The sequence below is a fragment of the Arachis ipaensis genome, chromosome B03 (genome assembly GCF_000816755.2).
Source record: "Arachis ipaensis cultivar K30076 chromosome B03, Araip1.1, whole genome shotgun sequence".
Classification (NCBI taxonomy): Eukaryota; Viridiplantae; Streptophyta; class Magnoliopsida; order Fabales; family Fabaceae; genus Arachis; species Arachis ipaensis.
The window spans coordinates 121,072,799-121,079,945 of NC_029787.2; the positions used below are offsets into that span (position 1 = coordinate 121,072,799).

Genomic DNA, 7,147 nt, shown 5'->3' on the forward strand with positions numbered 1-7,147 from the left:
TAACGACCCGATTTTCGACAGGTCCGGATCACTGCCAGTCATCAGGTGTTACTTCCCAGTAGCCCTATAAAACTCTAGACTCGATAATATTTACTACATATAAGCTTTTCGTACTAACAGAATCGCGTATGTTAACTTATTTTTATCACATACTTTTTTTAACAAACCTATTAACAAAACCATGAACATCTTCAGAGATATACAATATAAAATAAACACCAGACTAACAGCAAAATTAAATTTAGCAATAAGATCACATAAAATCTTTCATACATATATACGTCTTAAGTTAGTTCATATAAACTTGACATACTTATATATATATACACACAACTGACAACTTTCCAGATACCTGGTTCATATAGAAAACCCCTAAGCTGGTACCGGGGCTAAAAGAAAAGAAAATATCAAGTCCTATCCCTCAAAAATGCTACAGAAGTGAGGGAAAGTAAAGTCTAAGAAATGGATACCATCTCTCGTATATTCTTTCTACCGTCGAGGCACAACTTTGCAACCATCAGCTCAAGACTAGTTTCGAGCATCTCCTGTAGGGTCCGAAAACACGTGCTCCTCTGGTATCTCTCTGAATATAACACCTGTAGCGACGATTAAGTCTGGATCTTCCATCTGTGGGGGAAGGGAAAAGGAATGGGGTGAGAACCTATATAGTTCCCAGTAAGGTGACATCGTGAAAGCGCATCTCTCTCGTGAAACCTAGAGTTTTGGCTCTATTGTAATAACTCGCTTACTAACTCTCTCGGCTACTTCCGTATCGTGGGCTCTGACATAACTCTTTCTTGACATCTTTCTTTGGGATGAATGCCGTTCTCACGCTATTCTCTATGACAATTATTCCTAACTCTATTATCTTATTCTAAGCTTTGAGAAAGTTACGTCATAATCTTAAAATACTGACAAGAATCAGAAAATATAGAATTAACAATAAGCAGATGGCACATTGCAGAAAGAATGAACAATAAACAATCACAATCAAATGTGCAAACAATTTATGATGCATGCCTATTCCTAGTGCAGGCCATGAGCTCATGCGTCGGTTGTCTACCCGTAACCCGACGTTACTTGGAGTGAACCCCTAATATGGTTCCTTTACTGTGTCAGTTAGACACCTTGGTATCACGGTTACCCGTGTCAATTAGGCCTCATCATAATAACATTTTAATGTGTATCACAATAAGAAATAGTGCTATCAGTTAGGCGAACATTTCCGCATTAGCAATCTCAGGCCATCAGTTAGGCGGGCACTTTCGCATTAGCAATTTGACACAAAGGCCCATTCAACATACAATATGCTATCAGTTAGGTAGACATTCACGCATTAGCAATCTTAGGCTATCAGTCAGGCGAGCACTTCTGCATTAGCAGTTTGGCACAAAGGCCCAGTCAAACCAATAACATTCAACTATCCTTTTCATTCATTGTTTCTTATTCCCTGTCTTTTCATCATGCCTCCGCATCACCTTATAAATATACATACCTCCGCATCACCACATAACTAAGCATACCTCCACATCACCATATTACTAAGCATACCTCTGCATCACCCTTTTAACTTTAACCTTCCTAGGGGTAACTTGCATTCTTATTCATTTCTTAGCTTGTTTAGCCTAATACCTTTTTGGCGACCGGTTTTCTATCTAACGATTAATATCACAAACGGACTCAGATTCATGCAAACTTTATGTCTACATGTTTGTATTGAACTCAAGTTTCTAAAAAACTAAGAATCGTATTTTTTTGGGCAGTCTATCTCCAGCTATTGAGGAAAAACCGAGACTATTATTCTAGGTTTGTTGGAACAGCACCTCGCTGTCTTGTTGTGTGGTTTTTATGTTGTGAAAGCTTACGCACGGACTATCTCTCTTATCAAAGTAACTCTAGAGATCCTAACCTTTACTTTGAATTAGATTTTACTGCATTTGGATTAGAATTGAATTTTATACAAGGTTTTAAAATTTTGCTACTGCACTTGTAAAGATTCAGAAAAACAGCAAGCAGCAGTGTTTTTATAAAATCCATAATAATTTCAATTCTAATCCATTGCTTCTAAATTTTGGGTAGATTACACTCAACTTTCCTAAGTTTTAGAATAAACAAGTTTTAAGTTCATATCACTTCATTTGATTAATTAATTCTCAATTGGAAGTAATGCCCTATTTTCATAAATCAGTTCAGAATTTCTAGCAAGCAACCCAGCTTCCAAGTGACTTAATTAAGTCTACAAAATAGATATGAAATATGAAATTTGTACTCAATTAAAGTGAAGATACAGATCTTCAAAACCCCTTTGGTAGAAACTTAAAATGTTACGTAAAACAAAAGTTCCAGTGGTTTGAAATTGACGTTGCAGAACCAGAAAACTAGAAAAATTCTGCAGCAGCTATTGTTTTCAAAAATTCATATCTTTTAAACCACTTGGCCAAACCCCTTGAAAATTTTATGGCACATTCAAGACACACCTAGGTTTTACAGAAAAATAATTTCATCCAAAAAGGTGGTCCGGACTACTCCCAAAAATTCGTTCATTCAGCTGCAAATTATGCAGAAATTGCAGAAATTCTGCACAATGCAATTCCAACAACCTCACATGCCAAATTCTATATTCAAGCCTAATATTCCTCCAAAACCACAATTCCAACTTTTCTTTTTTGACTAATCAAAATTACTAAAGTGATTAGCACAGCCTCAGAGTTCAGATTCACCATTTTTCCCTTTTCACAAGTGCACATATATTTAATTAAACATATACTTTTTTTGCACTACTAAACAGAATTCCTTTCCATACATAATAAATCATCAATCATCATTATTCAAACACACAATAATTTATCAATCCCTAATGAACCATCATTCATCACAAGCACATTCAGCACCAAAATGATGTTCTGCCTATGAACTATCCCTTACCTCTTTTGAAGTTCAAAATTCTATTTCTGCTTCTTCCTTGAATTAAAAATCCTAGCCACACAAAATTGAAATTTCAGTCACTCCTCCCTTCTCCCTCAGCTCCGTTTCATTCTTTTCTTTCTTCTGTTTGTGAGTGTCTGTGATGACCCAGATGAAGCAAGCACTCAAATAAGTAGAAGGAGAAGTGGAGGAACTCGTCCTGTCTCTCCTTCTTTCCGTCTTGGTTCTGCTCTCTCTCTCTCCCTCTCTTTGCTGCCTTCTGTTTCTTGCATTGAAAAAGGGAGACCCAGTAGAAGCGGTGGGCGTATAAATAGGAGAAAAAGAAGTGGGGTGAGGTGGTGAAGAGAGTTACATAATTCTTCCTCCAGAGAACATCTAACCAAAGCCCATTATCATATGAGGAAACCAAGAGGTGTAACCTTGGTTGGGAGGAGGCTTCTCTCTGTTTTGGTTATCAGAGGAATAATGAAGAAGATTAGGGCTTTAATCATGGTCAGGTTCCTGATGATGTATATGCTTATGGTTTGGTTGAACCGAAAAAAAGTGGTTTAATGTGTGTTGGTTCATATTTGACTAATTTTAATGATATATTTATACTTCTCTTTAATTAATTCATCAAATGAATAATTAAAGATATGGTGTTTATGATGTTTGATAGAAAAATGTGGTGAAAGAAAAAAAAGAAAAATGTGGCTTAATAATGGAGAAAAAAATCGGTTTGATTATGAAAGGGTGGAGTTTATTTGGTACGGTTTTTTTGGTTTAGGACACGCTTTTATCTCTCACAGCATATTTATTTTTTTCACTTATCAAGTATAAATCCGCCTTATTATTTTATAATGAGGTGATTCTCAGATATTTATCGAATTTCTCATCACAGAATTTCTGAGAATAACTCTGTGAGAATCAGGGTGTTATAACTTGAATATCATTTTGAACTCATATAATATTATGTAAATCCAAAAAGTAATAGAGGTGTATGTGGCTGGTATTTGGGTGTATATCATGCGTATTCGAGTGTAACTGGTGATGTTTTGGGTATATATCATACAAATTGGAGTGTACTGGTGATGTTTTTATCTGTTAACAATATTTTTTATTCCTTACAGTAAAAATGGCAAGTAAGAATCCAGCGGAAAAAAAATACAATATAGGCACATATATCTTAGAACAACTCAATTTTTCCTTCTATAAATATAGCTTATTTAAATGATTCTCGTTTGGTTTGTTTACAGCAAACCAAGGATTTAAGATGCTCCACAAGACTATTGAATGAAAAGTTCCAAAACATGAGCGAAGAAAAGAAGGCCATCATCCGAGAATTAGGATTTGATGGTTTGATGCACAACCCTCCGATGAATGTACCACATAAAATCTTGAAGGAGTTGGCATATTCCTTTAATTTGTCAAAAAACAAATTGGACACCCGATACGGTGCATTGACCATTAAACCCAAAAAAATAGGAGCTGTCCTTGGCCTGAATGCATCAGGTAACTGATTACACAAAACCTTTATACTTAAATTCTCTGTAATATATTATTCTGATCTCATGTAATTAAAAAATAAATTGAGGTGTATATGGCTGGTATTTAGGTGTATTTCAAGTGATTTGGAGTGTAATTGGTTATCTTTTTTGCTGCTTCTATAGGGGACCTATTTCCCAAAAAAGTTAATTTTAAAGAGCTATCTAAGGAGAACAAAGAACTTTATAGAAGGTTCTAGGGGAAAATATTGCAGAATCTGACTGATGATATGATAGATATTGGTGTTGACACTGATTAATATCGCCTAATGTTCAAGAGGATTTTCATCCTTTATATTCAAATAGCGTTCTTGTTGCCGACTACCATAAACAAAGTATCTCCTGTCTACCTGCCTCCAATTTTTTGACTGGACAACATAAGGGAGTGGAACTAGGGTAGCCAAGTCCTCGATTTCATCATCAAAGGCATAAGCCAGCACCACTTGAAAAAGAAAAAACCCATTGATGGCTGTCTCTATGCCTTGATGATTGTATATTTTCATGAAACAAAACACAGAAACAAGAAAACAGATGTAATTCCTAGACCACCTTGGGTGATGCATTAGGATAGGAAGCTACTAGTTCAGGGGATCAAAGCTGAAATTGATGGCCATATGGTAATTGAACAAAATACTTTCTCTAAGTTGGGTGTATTTGATTTATACAGATGGTATAAACTAATGTTCTAACTGTTTTTGGGCATCGTCAAGAGGGCATAACTGAAAAAGAAATTGAAGAAAATGAAATAAGAAGAAAAGAAAGAAAAAAAGAAAAAGACAAAAAAGAAGAAGGAAAGTTCATTAGAGAGTGATTCATCGGAGAGTGATATTGCTATTTTCTTTGAGTCTGAACAAGACTCAGAGAAACAAAAAAAAAAAACAAGAAAACAACCAACCAGAACAGCAAAAAACTAAGTAATATTTCTGGGTGTATTTTGTCATTTTTAGGATGTTTTTTGCTAATAATTGTTTGCTATCGATAATGGTATCCAAAAAGAGGAAGCAGATTGTGAAGGATTCCTCTTCAAAAAGTGAAAGCGGATCTGATGATGAGTAAGATTCTGAAATTATCATTGCATTACTATATTTTCTGTTTATATCTAAATTTTATGTATTAGTAAAGTGTTTCTCATTTATTGTCAGAAGTGAAGAATCGGAACTAATAATAAAAAAATCAAAGAAAAAAGTTCAAACTCCACAAAAAAAAAGTATGCATTGCTTTCGGGGGTATTTTATCATCAATTTTGTTGTGTTTGTGTGATTGATACTTTTTTTATTTCCAAGATGTAATCCATAAAAAGAAAGCACATTGTTGATGATTCGTCTTTTAAACAACAAATTGAATCCTATGATTTGTAAGATACATTGTAAAGCTATCTTACTCTTTTTCATCAAAATTTTATTTGTTAACATATTCTTTTGCATGTACTGTCAGAACTGAAGAAATACAATAATTTTTTATAGAATCAAAAAGAAAAAAAATAAATGAAAAGGCTACACAGGGGTATGTTGAATTTGGATGTATATTGCCGATTTTAAGGTGTTTTTGTTGCTGATGATTGTTTTTGCTTTTCCAAGATGAAAGAAAAAAGGGCAGACATACCGGAAGCTGGGATCCCCTTGACGAAAGCTCACTATGATTCACCCAAAATGTAAGATCCTTTATTTGATAGAATTTCGTAGATCCTGATGTAATTAAATAGTCTATTTATACTGAATGATGTTTATTTTGTCCTTAGAATGCCGGAGGCAAACTTGGAAAGTGAAAATGATCCTGTGTTTCGAACACAGACGGATCAAAGTAGTATAAACAAACCCAGTGATAGCATGTAATTTCTGTTTCTATTGCCATTTGCTTAATTCTTGTGTTACCATCTTTCTGCTTCTGATTCTGTATATATACTTTTTTAGAAAAAAATCCTTTAATGTTTTATTCAAGAAAAAAAAGGTAGAAAAAAAAAGAAAAATTTGCAACTATGTCGTAAGTTCTCAAAAAACAGAGGTTGTATTTCTATTCAATGCTTCAAGTGTATTCTGACATAATTTTGGTGGATTTCATGTTTGGTGTAGAAGAAGAATCATTCAGTGACCCGGCTCAACAACAGATGATCATTGTTCGGAAAGAGACACATTCGCAATCTGAACCGTTATTTTTTGTCTTGGTTAGAGTTCCGCTTTAAGTATGTCTGCTTCCGTCGAATACGAGAGCACCAAGCCCTATGGAGAGTGAACCAACCCCTCCAAACTCTCCGAGCAAAAAAATTAGAGAAGAAACAATTAAGGGGTAAGGAATAATATTTGGTTACATGTCTTTTATATATAGGTGTATTTGGTTCTTATTTGGGTGTACCTCTGGTGAATTAAGGTGGATTTAGTTTTTTTTTTCTTATTTAAAACTTTTTCTTTAACTGTGTAGCACTCCACAACCCCATCAACCTGCTGATGCCACACCCACAGAGGCAGCAGCTCCTTCTAAAATGTAAGTTCTACAAAATATAACTCTCTTTCGATATCATTCGTCTATTCTTATTCTTATAATATTTTATATGTCAACATGCAGTCAACCAGCCCCTCAAGCCACTGCTACATTGATAATGATAGTCAGGGCAATATCTTTTGTATTAAAAGAATTTCCTATGCCATCATTCAACCTTGGCTTTACTGATTCGAGTCAGGAAGAAACACTGACTCAGGAGGGGT

The 7,147-nt window shown here is 34.8% G+C and overlaps 1 long non-coding RNA gene across 1 annotated transcript; it reads right to left on the reverse strand.

Annotated features, from left to right (window-relative positions):
- LOC107634672 lies at positions 215-3,408 on the reverse strand. Its single transcript, XR_001619033.2, has 2 exons — positions 2,926-3,408; positions 215-627 (listed from the first exon to the last, which is right to left on the reverse strand). It is a non-coding gene; the product is annotated as an uncharacterized LOC107634672 (long non-coding RNA).